Here is a 22,395-nt window from a genome sequence, read left to right as displayed (position 1 = left end):
AAATAGTAAGAAAAAAGTTGTTACAAACTATGAGACCAACCTACTAACCATCCAACCATCCAGCCAACCACCCAACCAGCCAGCTAGCCAAGAAATACATCGCTCCAGTGAAGTGGCATTAATCTATCAGTGTGTTTTAACATTTACCAATGTGGACATGTTTATGCACGTTGTTGAAATATTCAGACCATCGGTCTTAGAATTCATAACACTGTTAAGCTTGAGTATGAGCTTGACGTTTTGTGTTGACCAATCACAAAGCACATACAAGAATTATATATGGTACAGTAAGAGAGGCCGGCCTCTCGATTTCATTTAGAAATTCATCAGACCTGTCAGTGAACAATTATTCCCATTTGACAGTCTACGTTACTTCCAGCTTTTGAATGTTGTTGAGTGTTTCTCAAGCGGAACAGCGAAAACGAAATAAAAATTCCACAAAGTGCGATAGAAGTTGCCGGTGCTGTTGAACAAGACAGAACAAGATTTATAGGGTATGATTGTGTGTATTCCCGAATATCTAAAATGCAGTACACATTCACACTGTGGCAGGGATTGGATCTGGTTCTTTTGTCTTTGATGTTAAGGTTTTGTTCATTATAATAAATTGGCACTGGTCATTCACTACATATAAATATATTAAATTCATTTACAGAAAAGAATATGCCTACCTCGTTCTTCTATTCAGCAAATATTCCTTTTTTATATCAGTATCGCTTTCATTCAGACTAAACATGAAAAAGTCGGTAGCATCACGATATCGAATATACTAATATAACAGCTCTGGTCTCTTAAAAACCTCCTCCAGTCAGCTAATTTTAAACTCATGACTTAAAGCAGAAAGTTTGTTTTACTTGCCTACACATTTGGCAGATTGACCTAGAACAGATAACTGATCGACTTAGAACACTTTTGACTGATTCGCTCATAACACATTTCGCCGATTGACTTAGAAAACTTATGGCTGTTTGACTCATAATACATTTTGTTGATTGACTTAGAACAGTATTTGTCTGACTGACTTAGAACACATTTGGCTGATTGACTCAGAACACATTTGGCTGATTGACTTAGAACACATTTGGCTGATTGACTTTGAAAACATTTTGGTTGATTGACTTAGAACACGTTTGGCTGATTGACTTAAAACACGTTTGGCTGATTGACTTAGAACACATTTGGCTGATTGACTTAGAACACGTTTGGCTGATTGACTTCGAACACGTTTGGCTGATTGACTTAAAACACATTTGACACAGAACGCATTTGGCTGCAGTTGTGTTTGGTGCTTCATTTTATATCATGTTTTTTTTGTATTAGGTTTGATTTTTACCAAAATTCAAATTGACAGAAAAAATCTTAACTAGTACGAAGCGCTATAATCTAGTGCGAAGACTGGATATACATCATGAAAACTGCAGGGTCTATGCAAAATATATATGCCAATTACCACAGGGAACTTCTTACCGCACGATTGTTCATTCTTCTAATATATATGGCATACTTTTGCCATATCTTGTTAATGTTTCCTTCTGCTAGTTGAAAATATACACCACGGAGTCTAGAATAAATAGTAATAGCGCTGTAGCTGGTTCCCTAATACAACGGGTACAGACCTTCAAATAAACTTCAAGCAGAAACAACCGAGGTTGTTTAGATAGCTTACAGAAGTTTCGTGAAAATGTGTTGTTTGTTAACCGCAGTTAGCGTTATCATATAAAAATAATATCAATTAAAGATGTGTTATTAAGTCAGGATTGGAGACAACCAAATCTCATTTTATTTGAAAGAATGAAAAGAACAACAGATTTGACCAAACTTTTGTTGACGTCGTTATACATGCATAAAAAGTCCCATTATGCTAATTTTGTAGACTTTATGATCAAACACTTGTTGAATTCATTATACACAAGTAAAGTAAATGAAATTATCATAATGTTTAGGCTTTGTGACCGAACATTTATTCACGTCATTTATATAAAAAAATGAGTAAAATGTCTCTAATATTTCAGTCTTTATTAATACTTTTGACAACGCAATTAATGTATTAAAAAATAATTAAAAATTCAATATAAACATTAAATACGATTGATCATTTCTCATATAACTTTAACGATACATTTTCAAGTAACCACACACTGCCAAAATGTTTGGTCAAAGTACGTTTGCCTTCTCACATTTAATGTCCGAAGTTCCATTATAAATGGTAGAGGGTCACCCTTTACGTCGCTGTGAATCTAGCTCTTGTGTGTATGACTTGCTCCCTATCGTGATTTGATTGGATGATAGACGTTGGATTTGATTGGCTGAAAGACGTTGGAAATCACTTGACATGGTAGCCGACATACAAAGTTTAAAACCTAAAAAGTGAATTCGCTAATCCTAAAAGGTATTCCGTTTAGTGCAAAACGAGACTGACCAATATGTTTGTTTGAGATAGTTAGGTAACTAAATTCCAATACTCAGTCAGCCATAATTCTAATACCTTCTCACACCCTTACTAGCTACCAGTTTTGAACCCTAACACCATTATTTTATGTGTTATACTGCAACTTGTCCGGTATGCGAAAATGACGGCATTTTTGGCGGTTCCAGGGGATGGTTTTAACCATCTCACTGTAATAAATCTCATTCCAGGAAACGTTCCGGTTATTTTGCGCTCATTCTTAGGGTCGTTATAGAGGGAGCACCTGCATGCGCCGCCTCTCCCCCATTATCAGTGAATATTTGGAATTTATCAATAAAGCAAATAACTCTTTTAAAGTAAAGTAAAAGAGACGAAACACTAAGAGACACATATTCATCTACCAGAAAATGTGAAACGAACTGCAAGACCCCTCCCACATATGTACCCATTAGCTGGTTGACATGTGCACTAAAAAGCATATCGTGGCCATAAGCTGCTGTTTGACACGCACACTAAACAGCATATCGTGGCCATAAGCTGGTGGTTGACACGCACACTAAATAGCATATCGTGGCCATAAGCTGGTTGACACACTAAAAAGCATATCATGGTCATTAGCTGGTTGACATGTACACTAAAAGGCATATCGTGGCCATAAGCTGCTGTTTGACACGCACACTAAACAGCATATCGTTGCCATAAGCTGGTGGTTGAAACACACACTAAACTTCATATCGTGGCCACAAGCTGGTGGTTGACACGCACACTAAACAGCATACCGTGGCCATAAACTGGTGGTTGACACGCACACTAAACAGCATATCGTGACCATAAGCTGATGGTTGACATGTACACTAAAAGGCATATCGTGGCCATAAGCTGCTGTTGGACACGCACACTAAACAGCATATCGTGGCCATAAGCTGGTGGTTGACAGGCACACTAAACAGCATATCGTGACCATAAGCTGGTTGACATGCACACTAAACAGCATATTGTGGCCATAAGCTGGTGGTTGACACGCACACTAATCAGCATATCGTGGCCATAAGCTGGTGGTTGACACGCACACTAAACAGCATATCGTGGCCATAAGCTGGTGGTTGACACACACACTAAACAGCATACCGTGGCCATAAGCTGGTGGTTGACACACACACTAAACAGCATATCGTGGCCATAAACTGGTGGTTAACACACACACTAAACAGCATACCGTGGCCATAAGCTGGTGGTTAACACACACACTAAACATCATATCGTGGCCATAAGCTGGTGGATGACATGCACACTAAACAGCATACCGTGGTCATAAACTGATGGTTGGCATGCACACTAAACAGCATATCGTGGCCATAAGCTGGTGGTTGACATGCACATGAGAAAACCCTTCTCATCCTGATATTAGGTCAACCTATGTAAAGCCTTCTGTTAATGATGAAAATGAAAATAATAATAATTAGAAATAAATAGTGCCAGGTTTACAAGAAAAACATTCTAAGTATTAAATATGCGCTTCAATCTACTTTTGTATATTTTATATATTTTCTCCATCTTCTTCTGCTGTATCACATGCTGACAAATGCCAATATGTGGTATTTTATTTTATTTTTAGATATTTGTTATAAACACATCTCCAACAAAATAAAAATACAAAAGAGATTAATAAATCAGATCACAGTTTAGGTTTTTTTTATTTAAAAAAAATTGATATATAAAAATACAGTTTGCGGTTTCTTTGGTCGAATCGCTGTTTTGTTTCAAGTCGTGATCCCTTTTCTGCTCAACATGAGTCTCTTTCTTGATTTAACGATGCAGCATAGCTCATTACATAAAACTGTGGATATAACATGGGCTTTGAGTCTATCTGTAACAAAAGAATAATTAGAATGGGAAACGGACGGCAACCAACACCAGTGTTAAGACTGGATATTATTTATAAAGTTGATGATGGCATTTGAATGAAACAAAACCCCCATTGTTGTACAAAATATAATGCTTTAATGTTAATAATGCAGAATATTCTCCCTTTGGTATTTTTGCAAATCTCGCATTCTTCCTCCTTTATTTGGGAAATTGTGATTATTTCTCCCAAAGAATATTACCTTGTCGGAGAAGGGTGGATTTTGAACCGTCAATAGGTTGTGACTGGATGGGACTGGGCGAGGATTTTGAAATAATTGCATTTAAGCTCAGAGATTAAAAGTTTTTGAGGATCAAAGCAACGAAGTCTTTTCATCCCAAATATTGAATTTCAAGTTTAATAACTGATTATTAACAGTACAAGGAAGGAATAAAACATCAGTGTTGGCTTGTATCAATCTTGCATGACTGTAATTATATAATTTGTGTGGGTTGCCGTCATGAGCAATGTTATCACGTGCGACGGTCACTGACTTTGGTCAAAATTATTGCTAATTACACGTAATAACCACAAACTTCAATAACCTTATTACAAGTATGACTCGCTTCGATAAAGTTATAAATCAGATAAATTGGGGGCTGGTTACAACCTAAAATGACATTCAGTATTCCATCCGTTGCCAGGTCTCTGCACTCTTAATGAGGCAGAGGCGCTCATGACATGCAAGCAAAATTTGTTATATTAGAATACGCTTATTATAAAAGTATAAGAACAGCTAATGAATGCTCTTAGACTGAGTTATTATAGAAAGTCTGGATTTGAGTTTATATCTGACCACATTTGCATAGCTCATTTGATGATGAAGGTACAGTATAATGAAACAGAGGCTGGATACATGGGTGTAGGATTTGTGCAATCAACAATGAAACAGCCAAGTAACACAAGAATATCTGTTAATGAAGTATCACTGTTAACAAGAAGATGAAAAAGGTTACATCAGAGCTTAAAAGAAGACGATCAAAGTCTCAGTTAAGTTTGCCTTCAGCTCAAAGTCCCGTTTCCTTGTCTGAGACAATAGTTTTTGCTTGTGGACCTTTATTCTCCTCTTCTGGACAGTAAGCATTTACTCATTCTGTGCCAGCATAACATTTACTGTATTGTCACCCGATCCCTACATTGTTAAAGCCTTTAAGGCTAAACTTGTTATCACTGTTAAGGCTGATGTCCCACCCAGTCACATTATCCTGACGCCAGGCCTACCAGTCCTAACACTAACCTCTTGATGCTGAGCGCCTAGCGAGGCAGCTCTTAGTACCATTTTTAGGAATATTTGGTATGACTCGGCCGGGGTTCGAACCCACGACCTCTCCCATCCGGGGAGGACTGAAATGGTTTCCATCTATATCTAGCTAGCCCCTCCTATCATTGATAAAAAGGAAAGTGAAACAGGATAAAGTGCTAGGCCATTTTTCGGACTCGTACTTCTTTCACGAATTTAAAAGTACACGTAGTTACAAATAAAAAAGAAAGAAAAAAGACGGATACTTAATCAATGTTACCTTGTGATAAACCTAAAAGGTTCAACATTGACCATGAGTTACCAAGAAAAGTTCCATCTAGAGACCATTGTAATGATACATGCGTCCAAAATATATAGCTAATTGTAATCATTGCAGAACATTAGGTTTCGCGGAAAGGATTCGTTTTATTTAAGAAGTTTACTGAAGGACTAAGCATTTTTGAAGACTTTGTCCAAGGCACAAACGAAAGTGAGTACAAGACATTAAAACATAGCATCAAGGCTTGGAAATGATACATTCTACATTTTATTATTCGTTAACAATAAATTATCCACAGTTAAAGCTAGAAATAATAATAGTAATCTAAACAATTAAATTGATCTGAAAAATTCAAGTCATCTCAACAATGAAGTTAATCTGAAATAATAATAGTTGTCTAAATATTGAAATTTATGTAAAAAAATTAACAGTCAACAATGAAATGTATATTTTTTTAAATTTATCTCTAGAAAAAACAAATTCGCTTTGTACATTTGGTAAAATAGATATTTTCTCTCTAAGCAACATATCAGATTGATTTTTAGTCCCAGCTAACTTTTTAGGCAGGGTTCTTTTATGTTTTAACAAATTTCCTCTCGATTGATTTGACACAGGTCTGAAGGATTTTACATTGCATCAGAGAGACAAAAATGTTGAATAAGTCATACTGGTAGTATGCATTAGTCTTCTTTACTTTTGCATTGCTAATTTATTATATATATATGTACATATATTTCATTTTAGTTCTAGTTTTCGAACCTAAAAGATAGGAAGATTATGCTACTTATATGCTGATTTTATAAATGCATTTGATTCAGAGGATAGAGAGAGGATGTGGTATACACTATTACAAAATGACGGGCATGGTAAGATGCTGTCTATATTATATATATAACAGGTCAAATACCTGACATATAGACTCTTTGTTGCCAATGAATTGCAAAACCTTATTCTGTTACTTTATGCTGACGACTTGTGCAGATACTGTTTTAAAAATCAAAGTGAGATACACACTCGAGCTCTTTTGTGTGAAATTGTGTCTTACTGTAAACATGCTCAAGACAGCTAAGGTAGTTTTTAAAAACGGCGGTAGACTTAAGAAGTCTGAAAAGTGGAATATCAAAAGTTTAACTTCCTACAACTCTCTGGCATTATTGTGACTGAATTGGACAAAAACAATCCGAAATCTTGTTATACGAGCTAATAAAGCTTTAATTCCAGGCAAGAAATTAATAGTAAAACTAGGACCCGCATCACCGAACATTGTGTCAAAGTTATTTATGCTCATATTAAGCCCAGTCTTCTCTATTCATCAAACAATTGAGGATAAAAGAGTAGAAAACACTGGTCAACAGTGAAATCATTACTGACTTGAAAAGGCCCTAATCTGTAGTATTTTGGTGTGCCGAACACGAATATAACCGTGAAAAATTTGTATTGGCTCTCGTTTTGAAGATATTCATATACCTCATTTTCTATGTTTCACTGTGTAAATTTCTCCAGTAGGACTGCAGCAACATCCGGAATAATGATGTAACATTGCATAATACCATCATGCTCACATCATCCACAGTTGATTGCATCATTTTCTGATGCAATGCAATACTAATGCCATGCGGCTGCTGAAGTAAGTTGACGTCAGCAGTGTACTATACATGTGTAGGCCTATTATACTAATGCCAGGTGGCTGCTGAAGCTGACGTAAGCAGTGTACTATATAAAGCCCGATCAGATAGGTTCAGCATTTAAAATATTTTAGACGTTGTGCGAGACAGTTCAAGCTACTGTTACATAAAACTTATTATTTTATCCATTTACGTACAATAAAGAACAGTAATGCCTCGAAAGTGTGTTAATACCGCGGACAATTTTTGCTATATTTGTGGGGAAGTGACATTTGCCAACCAGAAGAAAAGTATCAATTCTCAAGTGAAGAAGGCATATCATCTTTACTTCGGATGCAAGGTGCTACATGTACAACACAGCTTTCACAGTGGTTGAATTGCAAAAGGTCATCAATGCCGTTTGCAGTCCCAATGGTGTGGAGAGAGCCAAGCAACCACCTAAATGACTGTTACTTCTGCTTGGTTCCTCCTCTTTCCGGCGGAATAACGAAGCGAAAGAAGTCGAGAATAGTCTACCCAAACATTCCGTCTGCATTGAGACCAGTTCCACATGGTGAGGGACTTCCTATTCCAGAACCTCCAGCAGAATATTCTCTTGATTCATCTGACGAAGACAAAGGTGAGTCGACCTGTTCTTCTCCTGGTCCATCAGCATGCAGTGATCCAGATTTTCACTGTGGTGCATCATCAACCCCACACAGAATAACACAGGAAGAACTAAATGACCTGATTCGTGATTTGGACTTATCAAAGAACAAGGCAGAATTGCTAGGATCAAGACTCCAACAATGGAATCTTCTAGAAGAAGATGTCACAATTACTGCATATCGAAAGCGCCACCAGCAATTGGAGCCTTTCTTCAGAAAGGAAAGTAATCTGATATTCTGTTCCGATATTGAGGGCCTCATGAATGCTTTAAAAATCACTCATGACCCACAAGAATGGAGACTATTTGTGGACTCTTCGAAACTGAGTCTCAAGGCTGTGCTTTTGCACAATGGAAACATTCTTCCATCTATTCCAGTAGCGTATGCTGTCCACATGAAAGAGACATACGATAACTTAAGGCAGCTACTGAATTCCATTGAGTATAACAAGTACAGCTGGCACCTCTGTGGTGATTTGAAGGTAGTTGCCCTTTTAATGGGACTGCAGCAAGGATATACAAAATACATGTGTTTCTTATGCGAGTGGGATAGCCGAGCAAGGGAAATGCACTACATGAGGAAGGAATGGACTCACAGGCAGAATGTAGCCATTGGAGAGAAGAATATCCAACACCCAGCTCTGGTTGAGGCTCAGAAAATCTTGCTACCACCCCTTCACATCAAACTAGGTTTGATGAAGAACTTCGTGAAAGCCATTGACCGGACTTCGCCAGCATTCCGATACCTGCATGAAAAATTCCCTCGACTCAGCGAAGCAAAGATTAAAGAGGGAGTTTTTGTGGGTCCTCAGATTCGAGAGCTTTTCAAAGATGACCGGTTCAACAACTTGCTGGAAGGTGACGCGAAACAAGCATGGAATGCTTTTTGCCTAGTTTCTACAAACTTCCTCGGAAATGTTAGGGCAGAAAACTATAAGGAACTAGTAGAAGACATGTTGATGAAGTATAAGAAACTTGGCTGCAATATGTCTCTAAAGATTCACTTCCTTCATTCCCATTTGGATTTCTTTCCTAGCAACTGTGGTATTGTTAGTGATGAACACGGCGAACGTTTTCATCAAGATATCGCAACAATGGAACAAAGATACCAGGGAAAATGGTCCACTACAATGCTGGCTGACTACTGCTGGACACTCCTCAGAGATGCTCCCGAACAGCTGTACAAGAGACAGGCGAAGAAATCTAAGATGTAGTCAATGACTTGATTTTTTATAGGTAGGTTATTACAGTTGACCTTTTACTATTGGAATGTATTTCGTTATGTAAACATTAATTTCTTGCAGATTACAAAAAAACTAGAGCCAATTTTGCAATTTGACTGTCATATTCGTGTTCAGCACATAAAAATTGATAAGAATTGACTAATTTTATTTCAGTAACATGACTTTTGTAAAAATTTGTTGTCCAGTGAAATCTATAACGAATTTTCATCAACAGTTCAGTACAATGTATTCGTCTTTAGGAAGAAAGTCTTCAAACGTGGGAAGTCTTGGTGAACGTGTATGTTATAATATGTATATTGACTATTATATTAGATGTATAATATATTGGTGTAAATATTGTTGCATGTGCCTCGCTATAGATATCCCAGGAAATGCCCTATGATGTTAAAGTACTAACTATAGCGAGAGAGCTTACATCAGACATCCCAGGAAATGCTTCATGATGTTAAAGCACTAACTATAGCGAGAGAGCTTACATCAGGCGTCCCAGGAAATGCTCCATGATGTTAAAGCACTGAATGATAGCGAGAGAGCTTACATCAGACATCCCAGGAAATGCCCCATGATGTTTGATGTTAAAGCACTGAACTATAGCGAGAGAGCTTACATCAGGCGTCCCAGGAAATGCTCCACGATGTTAAAGAACTGAATGATAGAGAGAGAGAGAGCTTACATCAGACATCCCAGGAAATGCTCCATGATGTTAAAGCACTGAATGATAGCGAGAGCTTACATCAGACATCTACTTTGTAAATATGGCTTTAGTTTTATATCACAGGATATTGGCAATAATGATTTATTTACTATGAGACATCTACTTTGTAAATGTGGCTTTGGTTTTGTGTGGATATCACATGATATTGACAATAATGATTTATTTACTGTGCAATTTAAACAAAGGGTAATGGATTGCAATTTGTAAGAATGGCGCGATGAAGTTACTGGATCAACCCCTTGAAAAAATTAGAAGAACGATACTATTCTTGTAGAATGAAAAAAATACTTATATGTTGTTGCACATAACGAAATAAGACGGCTATGCACTCTCTTTAGATTAGGATAACTTCCTATTCATATGGCAACAGATAGACAAAAAAAGAACAAAAAAAAAAACCAAACAAGCAACAAAACAAGCACAACAACTAAAATAACAAACAAACAAACACCCCCCCCCCAAAAAAAAACGTCAATATTGCACGTTGCTAATGTTATATATGTCGAAAAAGGTTAAATTGAAGACGAAATCCATTTTTGTTTTAAATTAAAATACAAAAGATTCAAATACTCAGAATTAAGATTTAAACTTCTTCCAGAAAACTACGAATACCCATGCTATGAAATTTATGGCGATTGTCTATGTAATAATTCTGAAAAGGCAATCAGAAAACAAAACAGCTTATTTATTTTGCCTTTAAGGTAATGAAAAATACTTTACAAATCTTGTAATTGTGTACATTCTGTCATTTACATGTAATTATATGACTTACCACCATACCGTAGACTTGAAAATACCAATGTATGCCCACCTTATTTGTATCTTTTCCTCATTGTTTAATTTTAATACTTGGGTCAACGGTCATATATGAAAACAATAAAGTTGTATAAGTTAGTCTTTACAGCGGTTTTAAGTCCGGTTTCTTGATGTGTTGCCTTTTTTCTTTGCCCAATAATTACGAAACTTTATATATAGAAATGATACAACATGCAGTCATCAGTTCTAAAAAATTATTTGCATTAGATGGGAAGGGCTTCTGATTTTATTGTGAGAATTGTTTTTGCTGTACATATGAAGATGCAATAAGTTGTGACCAAAATCTTTGCCCAGATCCCTTTCTTTTGTTATGATGTCTACGAAAATTGCATGACTCGAAAAATAAGCCTAGATCGGAAGATTTTGGTTTTTGATCAGTCGTATTGTCTGGACAATATCCTTGGTGTAGCCAGGTTAAACGGTCATCGGCCAGTCTGCTTTGGGCACTTCGAAATCGTTCCCTTCAGCTACCCTTATAAAATAGAAGCAATAAAGATGATAAATAAAATAACAAATTTCCATTGTAAACCAAGAATACGTTTGAAGTTTACGAGTACCAATATATTTTGAACAGTAAACATGTCCAAAATACAGAGAAAGTGTACAACGTTGGAGACCAACTTAATGACGTCAGAAAATCTGGTTTTGAAATGCGTAAACTAACCTACCGATAAAGAGAAAGTACGGTCCAGGCTACACTACATTATATCTAGATTTTAATTTTACGAGTACTAATATATTTTAGAATAGTAAACATATCCGAAATCCAGAGAAAGTGTACAACATTGGAGACCGACTCAGTGACGACAGAATGTCCGTTTTTTAAATAAATAAACTGACATACCAATAATGAGAAAACACGGTCCAGGGTACACTACGCGTTATATCTGGCCTGGCTAGGCTAGGTAAGTTGTAGGTAAGTTAGTCACGGCCACGCCAAAAGGAAAGCAAAAGACTAGGGAAATCGTGTTGGGAAAAGCTCGTCTAGTAGGAAGAAAGCATGTGCAATTTAGATTCAAGGTAAATTAAAATAAAATTTAATCCAAATAAGATTTTCTGATACTTTGCCTTTTGGTCAAAATGGAAAACAAACAGTGATCATGATACTATTGCAATGAAAATTAATGGTAGGAGAAGGAAAAGACATAAAAATTTGAATGGGTATGGTAGATAATGATATAAATTCTGATATTTATTATATTAAAATATATTAACTGAAATAGCATACGCTTGGAAACATTGTTTTAATATTTTTTAGATCGGAGAATCAACGCGGTAACTTAAAATGGCGATAGTTTATAATCTGAGAGCTCGTTGGGAGAGGCTGATATAGTGCTTCATGGAGTTCACGACATGCATGTTTTACATAAGAAAGGGGATAGAGTATAAGGGCAATTTTGTCCAGGTTATAGATAATTTTGATATGATTTTGTAGCAGAAAATCTGAGCATTAACGATAAAAAATTGTTTGACTTCACGCTTCTATTTACAAGCTTAAAATGACCTTCAAAGTATATCAAGGTCAACTCAAAGTAAAGATTGTGGCCAAATTTATGTAGTCAGAGCTTTTGTTAACAGGCGCTTCATCTGAGAACCAGTCATGTTCCAGTATGATGCTTAGATAGCCCATATCAATATATTAAGAAAGACCTTCTGAGTTGTCGATTGAAGCGTCAACAGAAAATAAATAAATAAATAAATAAATAATAAAAAATAATAATATAGTGTCCTAAAATTTAAATTTGATACGTAAGGGTTTTTGGTTTCTTTAAATACACAACTGCTAGTTGACAAAGAAAGTAATAAAATATTTTCTTTTGTCATTAAGGCGGCACTCTACAGTTTTGTAATTTGCATATGGTTAGATTTTTAAAGATTTTTTTCTTCAGGTTTTCCTCACTGGTAATACTGGCTATTTAAAAAAGAAATTGTATATCTTAGGTATTGTATTTTTAGAGAACTCTCAATTGCCTTTATGTTTTAGATATGATTGATGGGTGTCTTTTAGGTTGCATAGTCTTGATTAATAATGAAATAGCTTGGCCTTACTTAAGATGTGCAGCTATCAAACCACTACTAGCTCCGCTTTGTCGTTTTCACTTCCTGGATTTTTTCAAATGCAAATTGTAAAAAAGGAGCTGATTATATATATATATATATATATATATATATATATATATATATATATATATATATATATATATATATATACACACAATTCGTGTTCCCTTTTTGTAATAACTGCCAATGACAGTTTACTTACGAGTAATTCAAGCTGACTTTTCGAGCACATGGGAGTTGCATGAACCATTCCCACAATAACTTTATGCAAATAAATTTCAACCGCAGTACATGAACGTAATATAGAGATATGCAAAATACTCTCCACTGTGCATGTTGCAGATGCAAGCAACTTCAACTTACACCTATTATTCTCTCAGTAGTATATCATATCTGTAGACTGCATCTAAATTTTGTGATAAAACCTCGTCACATCACAAATGATACCATGCTTTGTTGCGTAGCAACATCTTTGATGTCAGAAACACTCTAATGTATTTCAGGGTCATGTCCCTACACTACACTACACCTTTATTGAATAAAATCATAACGTTTCGAATGTGATAGATATAATTTCTACTCATTTCAATCATATTTATTAAACTTCACGAGTAATTTAAACATTTTATTTACCAAAGCTAAAAAAAAAAAATTGTAACTCATCTAACTATTTTGCCTTATTCGAAAGAGGGTTTATTTAATATCCTATATATTTTACGACATATTTATATTTCTGCCAAATGTTGATTTTATTCCTACCAGTCTTAAAACGTCAGTTTTCCAATTTCTTTCATTTCCAGTGTCGGGCCTGAATCTATTCACTTTAAACTAGGTAGAGGCTAGACAGTCTACACTTGGCAAAACAATCAGTGAGAGTGCTAATGAGTAAGGAACAATAAACATGTCAATAGGAAAACACAGTAGGTAATAAAACTAATACAACTAAATGTGTATGTTTCATTATACAGTGCAACAAAGGAACTGAAGAATATCGTGACTTGCGTAGCATATTGAAGAAAAAATAAAACGTACAATATCATGCGCAAAGCGTACGGGGCTTTATGCTGGAATGTGTTTTAAACTTGGTCCATAATACACTATCTGGTTCCCTTTAAGAATGAAATAGTCTCTTCTCCTCTGGAAATATTGCTCAACTTATCCGCTTATTTTTAATATATTATCACATAGATATTTGCTATGTAATGCTGTACAATAAGCAGTAGATGCAGTTGGCATGTTTCTTAATACCATCTCACTTTAACCAAGCCACTAATCCAACATCTATCTCGATTAACAACTTATCCCACTCCAACCAAGCCAGTAATCCAACCACTGTTTCCATTAACACATTATTGCACTCTAACCAAGCCAGTAATCCGACTCATATTTTCATTAACAACTTATCCCACTCTAACCAAGTCACTTATCCAACCCTTGTTTCCACTAACAGTTTATTCCACCCTAAACAAGCCACTAATCCAACCCCTGCTTCCATTAACACACTATCTCACTCTAACCATGCCACTAATCCAACCCATGTTTCCATTAACACCGTATCTCACTCTAACCATGCCACTAATTCAACCCCTGTTTCCATTAACACCTCATCCCACTCTAACCATGCCACTAATCCAACTCATGTTTCCATTAACACCTTATCTCACTCTAACCAAGCCACTAATCCAACCCCTGTTTCCATTCAAACGTTATGTCACTCTAACCTAGCCACTAATCCAACCCTTGATTCCATTAACACTTTATCCAACTCTAACCAAGCCACTAATCCAACCCCTGTTTCAAGTATCAGGTCAGGACATTACACGATTGAATAATTCTGCTAAAAAGCAATACAGATAATATAATTTATACAATTACAGTTAGATAATAATTTTATAAAAGGCACAGCTTTCATGTAAACGTTTTGTAATACAGTTTGCTGGTAACCGGCAAAATGTCCCAAACGTTTACTTTTCATCAAAGGAGTTCGAGTATATGGTGTATTTGATTGCCTTATATATCGATCAAATAAATACTATTGGGGTTGTACACTTTTGTATACTCTTAAAACTTTACTACATAGATGTTCAACCTTTCAGTAGTTGAAGCCACTGTGTCATTCCACAAATTCGTGGAGTAAATAATTAATCATCTTATTTCTGTACTTACAAGCTAAAAATTCTTTGCACATGCAAATCTTCCAAATATAACGAGGAGGCTAATGCGTATGAGACATGATTAACGAAGTCCAAGGATCGTTATTTATATTCATTGATTTGAATTGATCCTTTAGCATTGAAGTCTGATACTGAAAAAATTGAGTCAATTCGAACGAAATGCTTTAAACATGCAGTAAAATGAAGCGGGCAGGTGACAGGAACAATGCCTTTTGTTGTAAAGAAAGGAGGGGTGCGTGTAAAGAAAAACTGTTTATTCTAAATTAAACTTTATGAAAAGGCGATCAAACATGTACAGAAATTTGCCTTGAGCTTATTTTAATTTGTTTCTTGCTCGAGAGACAGGAGTTAAGGCGTAGGTGCGTTTACTAGTTCGCTGCAAACAGGTGGCGTTTACTCAATTAATGAAAAGTTTGCAACATGGACCATTACCTCGTATAGCACTTTCTTTGAACGAGAACATTGTATGTAAGAAAGCATTCGTCCAAGTTAAAATAATGTTGACTGACGCGGGTCGAATTATCTTAACAGCAGATGATACTGACTAGCATTTGATGCCGTGACCAGTTTTGTCGTTCCCAGCCGTAATTTTAGATGGATACCGTATATACACGCTTATAAGTTGACAACGATCTGCCGGCGAGTGATGCAGTTTTCAGTTGGACTCTGCTTATAAGATGGGTACATACAGTATTTAAGTTTGTATGTTGCTTTCTATGAAAGTAAGTTTCCTCGTGGTGAAGAGGTCGTGATCTACGCGGTGAAGAGGCTATCATCCACGTGGTGAAGATGCTGTCATCTGAGTGGTAATGGGGCTGTGATTGTGCCACTAAATAATAACATTAGTGATAGGATAACAACAAATAAATGGCATGCAATCAACTTCGTCATAATCTGAATAACTTCCTTTTAATTTTCAAATGACAACCCTTGATCAAGCTCAATATCAAACAGTTGTAACAATTTCCTGTTAAAAATATTACCGTATATAACAACCTTATATCTAGCAGCAACCAGATAACACTACACATAACCCTATTGCCTCTTGCCCATGACTCAATATTGCATTCAAGAAATCTTCCATCTAAACCCTATCTCCAAAATTACTAGTGAATACTATCTTGTACTCCAATATCTCCATCGCCTCTTGTCAACATTTTCACCTCACTAAGTCTGACTCTGTCTTGGTCTATTTTTAAAAAGTTTAAGATTAAAGAATTTAGGCTAATCCGTGAGCCATTAAACAGTTCTCACTGGGATAAAAAGTTATAACATATCAACATTTAAATCAATAAAGTAACGGTTTTAATTTTGTAACGGATTAATAAAATAAGATAAATCTTACTCGATGTTAAGCAATAAAACAGGGTCCATGGTTATTTTAATAGTAAAATATGTATAGTAATTTCAACACTCCTAGAATTAGTTAGCAAAAGTAGAAAAACGGCGAAAGTTCGGGATTTAAGTGTATATATTATTACGACTCTATGATCTTAAACTAAGTAAAAGATAAAAGCAAAAACCATCATGTTATGTGAAATTCAACAAATAATTTATTTCCCTAGAATACAAAAGTGAAATTTAAATAAACTTACAGTGTTGCGAATCAAATTACAAAAAGTCCAAAGGTTCCATAACTAAACAAAGTTCTAATTCAAGTCTAGTGGTATTCGAAATAAGATCCAGAGCTGAAGGTGTTGATGTGCTTGTAGTGTTGAATGTAATTCTGTACCAGTGGCCTGAAATATGATGATGTTCTGTCTTTATTAATCACAATAATATAATAAAAGACGGCCTTGTCTGAATTCACAATAATTCCAAATTATTGTTTCTGTCCAAGAATATTATTGAGCAATTTGTAATTTTCAGAAAATAATAATCTGAGTAAATAATTCTACTCAAATCAAAAATTGAACACATCAGTACAACTGGTTCTGCTTCTGATGTTATCGCAAGAATGAATAATGTTTCAAGTAAGCAAGATTATATATTTAAAAAAAACTAAGACACAAACGTAAAGCCAGGATGTAGGTCCAAAGTTCATTTCTAGAAGATTCTAATTTGTAAATAGATAAAATCTGTTACTAAAATTATAATAAGGAATGTGGTAAACAGCCATTACATCATGTATATCCATGGGGAATAGTAACGATTGACTCAGTCCTAATCTTTATTGATAACGATCCAAACATTTAACCAACACTCATAGAAAAATATTAACTATGTATTGTTTGTTTACCAATATAAAGAAATTTATTTTGGACAAGGTCAAGTCCAGTATGCAAATTATACATAAAATATACGCATGGAGAAAAAACAACGAACAAATACAAATTAAGTATGTATAACACCTTCCCTCATAAGCAAGATAAATGAGTACACTATAGCTTTCTTTTAACTATTAGTCAAATATACGTCTGATTAAAAATTACCCAAGATGAAGTCTGATGAATGAAACATTACATACATGACGCAATAGAACACTTCTGTACATGTGAAAGTGATGACAGCAATTAGGTTAGTTTTTTTCCTTGATGTCCCCAGTACCAATATTATATTCCTGCAACATCAAACTCTACCGTAATATTCTCTGATTTTTGTTTTTCAGCTTGCCAGTAAAAGTAAGGGTGTTATAACTGAATACAATAATCGGAGAAGGAGCTATATATATAGTTTGAGTCTCGGCTCGTTCAACCTGAGCATGCAAGTGAGAAAGCTTGCTAGTAACTTCCCGTGGGTCGGTTGTTCTTCCCGTGTTCTTCCTCCACCAAATATACAAGCCATCACTGGCCGGTAATGTGCTGAAAAATGTCAATAAACCCCACAACACCAAATCCATGCGCGGATCTTGATTTGATACCAGTGCCAAGCCAGCCCGGGTCTGCGGCCTCCCTGTGTTGCCTTGAAATATGCACTTTGATCGTAATTCCTGGGCAATTTAAAGTCTTAGTTGAGTTCAAGATGCCATAGAATTGCACTATAGGATCATATCATAACGATACAGTTATGTTGTATAAAACATGCTAACAATTTTGTTAACCTACTAAACTCAAATATTGCCAGAAAAAACCCAGAAGTGTACTGCACTTATTTCGTTTCCTTTGAAATAGACTTTCGACTTTTTCGACGCTTTAATCTGTGACATTCAAGATATTATCGAAAATCACATTTTGATAAAAGACAAAGAATTTCTGGTAAGTTTGGCATATCCTGGTACCACTCTTGTTAGCGGAAAGTTTTGAAACATAATTAATCTGGAATACTCGGTTCAAACAAGAAAAATGTTTAATTTCTCTGCAGCCACAAGTACCTGCTAATTTAAATGTTGTATCATGACATCAAAATATCATATATTAACGATGAACTTGAGGCAAGACAATTTCAACCATTGTGAATTACCGTCTTTCCGTGAAGCCTCCTCGTTGTGATCCAATTATCACTAATTAGCGGGTTTTCTATCATATTATTAGTAACTTTAGTAAAATGAATGAACAAAGGATGCGGAAAATGATAGCCACGGGAAATAGATTAGCGGTCTTTGTTATTTGAAGAAGAAACGTACTTTTTTATGCCATTTAAATTTTGCCCAAACCTCTTGCAGGTTCTGATGTTTCAACCCGTATTAACAAATCCTGCTTGTCAATGTGTGTGTGTGTCTGTTATATACGTTCAAATTAATCTGTTTTCACAATCTTCTATTCAGTTTTCGAGAAGTTTCTTTTTTAATAAAATGAGGAAAGTTTCGAAAGCTAAACGTATATTTTGTTTTATAGAAAATCATGCACTAACGAATTGGCGTGATTTTCATGACTCTTCATTTAGATTGTTGCTGTCCAAAACTATATAATAATAATAATAATAATAATAATAATAATAATAATAATAATATTAATAATAATAAAATCTTCTCCATTTGTATTGGAAGGATATGAAATCTAACCGGAAGGTATAAGGTTTTGGCCATGGATGTGGTTTACCGAGTCCTTGGTACAAATCCTTATCCCACGAAAATAATACTTTCTTATCTTGATAATACACGTGACGAAGATTCTTCTCGTCCACCAACTCATTGTATTTCCACTTAAAATGAGACCTATATAAGAAGTCAATTAGTAGCGTACTCAAGGGGGAGGGGAGGTGGACGGGGCGGTTACCCTGGGCGTCAGTGGTCTTTGAGAGCCAAAACAGCTGATACCTTTATTACTAAATTGTGTGTTTCTAAATTTTGACACCACTACACCACCATTCATACTTATACTAAGATACATATTGAACGAACACACACACACACACAAACATATATATACACACACACACACACACACACACACACACATATCTCTCTCTCTCTCTCTCTCTCTATATATATATATATATATATATATATATATATATATATATATATATATATATATATATATATATATATATATATATATATATATCTATATATATATACAATAGATGACAACAAATATTAGTCATTAATTGTTTTAATTCACGTTACCCATGATATCACTATAACAAGATTTCACTGACAGCTGACACAATTATCCCCCAAATTATATCCAGTTTGTACTTAATTTTAAATTAATTAAGATATAAACGCTGATGAAAGCACTTAAATTTGAACCAGGCATTTGAGTTTTTAAATCCACTGCCGACTGACAGATTTTCCGACAGTTAAAACGCTGATATTTCTCATTAATTTGTAATAATCTGCTATTGAAACGTAAATCGATTGCAATTATTTGTAATTCATGAGGGGTCATGACAGAAATCAGCCTGGTTTAGAGAGGTTAGCCCCGGGAGCCCGTTTGTCTTGGGAAGCAGGCGATCTCGGCCAAATTCATTCCTTTGTTCCACCAGAAAGCGGGTACAATCAGCCGTCTGCACACATATTGAAACCGTAGCAATGAAGTTCTAATTGTGTTTCAGAGAGAGAGAGAGAGAGAGAGAGAGAGAGAGAGAGATTTGTGTAGTGCTTTCTTTTATTAATAGCTTAACGACAGACTGTTAATCCGATACGAATAGTTTAATCATAGAAATAAGACTGAGTCAGCCTTCCTGACTAATAGTCAGGTCGACAATTATAACTCCTTAACTGTAAAATCATCGTTTTCTTCATCTCACTACTTCATAGCAATATGACTTTCAAGTACTACCTTGACGTTACACATAATTAAATGTTTAAGCAAGGGCTTCTTTGCAGTCTTGTAGTCATCCTGTCAGATTTATGATGTTTCATTCTTTTATTAAGTTTCCCTGTCTGTACGATCTGGTTTGGAGGTGGGCGGGCGGAGTGGCACATACCCTGTATGCAATGGGATAGATTACATTTTCTGTTTTGCAGGTAATATTAGGGCTATGAGTAGTCGACCTTTTGCTGATCATTTACTACCCCATACCACATATTGATATTATTTGAACTGAAATAGCCCATAACCACACCTGGAATCCAGAAACATTCGGTTGATGTCTTTTGTTCGAGTCAGAGCAATATTTCCAGCCAGAAAAGCAAACGAAGTTGGAGAAAATTTGATTGACAGCGTTTTGCTGTATCAAAAAAAATATGTTTAGAATTTTCGATCGTTCTCTTGGATCGTTATCTTTTTGGAGGTGTCACTCCCTGTCAAAGCAGATTTATTTTCCAAAGGTTCCAGAGGTTTGCTCTGACTTGGTTGGTCGATGCTGGCGTTTACGTGGCTACCGTTGTTGTCACTTCTGTCGGTACATTTCAACGAGTTATCGTGAAGAAGAAAGCCAATACAACTGCTGAGGAAAGTGGTTCACAGTAAGCTTATCATTTTGCTGCAACGTTGTCAAGTATCGAATAACCTCCCCAAGTATGCAATACACCACGAAGGTCTGACAGAAAAAGGATAATTTTATTTTTAGAAATAAGTTCTCCGCACCATACCGCACTCACTGTTGCTTCATTTTGCTTTTGTGCCTTCTGGAGTGATGAAGTGAAAAAGGATGACTCAGACTTCATAACGACATGTTCATGACTTCCGCAAATTTTTAAAGTGAACGAGTTGTAATTAAAAAAATCGAAACTGGATAGATATCCTATCAAAATGTTCGCACATTCTTTGGTTAAATAAGTCACTCAATGTTCGACGCTCTTATATTCTTGTGCTAATTTGGATTGCGATGCTTTACGTGTCCGACGAGGAAAAATAGTCGATAAGGAGGACACGATAATGATAATGTTTTTATTTAAATTTTTTTCACTTCTGTCATCGCCCCTTATTGTTTTTTTTACATCAATCGGTACATGTGAAAATGTCAGCATAGCAGCAACACTTTGGGGAAAAGGTTTTGAATAAGATAGGATTTGAAATTCTTCTATCACTTCCCATTTCTCTTTCTCTCTCATAGCTGTGGTAGTGTCTGTCGTTGTCTTTGTAGCTGCTGTATGCTTTGTTCGGTCTTCGTCACATTCGTGAAATCACTAAGAGTAGGTTCTCCGGTCTCATCCAAAGCTAAGGCGAAACAATTAAAGACATTGCAATGATTGTCCGTACCGTTGCGATATTTCCGTTTCTCGCAGATCTGTTCAATCGATCAATTATTGTAACTCTTGTTGTAAGTGTGACATTTCTGTGCAGTTGGTTTTGGGTGGTAAGTGAGATGCCAAGGTTGGAGTTCCATCCACCGTTTGTAAGGGAGTAGATTCAATTTTCTTCAATCCGTAAGGAACGTGTGTAAATTTCGAATATTCTTTCAGAAGGTACCATCCTTTTAATGTTTCATTTAATCACTTTCAAAAGAGTTCCAGCTAACATTTCTAACAGGGGAGCAGTCACTTTGGCTAGCAATGGAGCTCTCAGCATTGGGAGAAATCATTCTTGTTGAACGAGAACATTTTGCTTTTGGCTAAATAGAATATTTTTATCATTTATCGAATTCTGTGCATGGACAGTCCTAATAGCTGCTTTTTTGTCTTTGTCAAGTAAACGTACATTTTGATACGTTTAAACATTTATAGACTGTTTCTGACGATTTCTTTAGGAGTTTAATGAATCGTCTGTTTTGGCAACGCTGCATTGCCGTTGATGAACACCAACAATATGACAGTTTATGCCCTTTTTGGAGGAATCGCTGGACGACGACACTGTGACTGCTTGGGGGAAGAGATCTTATTCAGAGAACTCAAGTTACTCTTGTACAAGATGTCATACCGATTTGACTATGGGCACCTATGGGCACCGCTGGACAACCTGACAACGACGGTGTTGTCAACGGACTAAATCATGAATGTTCCTGTTTGGACAAATC

This window comes from Sinohyriopsis cumingii, chromosome 1 (genome assembly GCF_028554795.1).
Source record: "Sinohyriopsis cumingii isolate HCF-2022 chromosome 1, ASM2855479v2, whole genome shotgun sequence".
In the NCBI taxonomy this organism is placed as follows: domain Eukaryota; kingdom Metazoa; phylum Mollusca; class Bivalvia; order Unionida; family Unionidae; genus Sinohyriopsis; species Sinohyriopsis cumingii.
This window is presented reverse-complemented; position numbering follows the sequence as displayed.